We start from the raw sequence: 466 nt of genomic DNA on the forward strand, positions 1-466 counted from the left end.
AAGTCTCTGTTATCAGTGTGGGATCCAGACACCTGTGAAGTGTGAGATAGACTACCAAATTGTTCAAATATGATCAAAATATGTGTCACAAATTGAAAATCTCATTTACTCAAGGACAACAACTGCTTAGATCTCTTTTCAAGGAAAAGTGCTCTTTCACACAAAAAAGTGCCCTTTCTGCACTGTTTTTTCTCTGCACTCACAGCTGTTCTGCCTTGTGGTATATTTTACATTCTGCATTGCCTCACACTTCCAACTCACTGTATTTTTTTAAAGTTTGCATTTCTATCAGGTTACTTTTTAATTCTGCATTGTTCAGCTCTCAGTTTGGTTTCCCTCCACTGTTTCTCCAGGTTTTCTGAATGCTGTTTTGTCGCAAACTTTATCCCCCCCCCCCTCCTCATTTCCACACGGGAGTTATTTGAATGCAGAAACATTTCCTCGGTTTTTCTCCTTCTGCCTCCTT

Source organism: Heteronotia binoei, chromosome 2 (genome assembly GCF_032191835.1).
Source record: "Heteronotia binoei isolate CCM8104 ecotype False Entrance Well chromosome 2, APGP_CSIRO_Hbin_v1, whole genome shotgun sequence".
Lineage (NCBI taxonomy): Eukaryota > Metazoa > Chordata > Lepidosauria > Squamata > Gekkonidae > Heteronotia > Heteronotia binoei.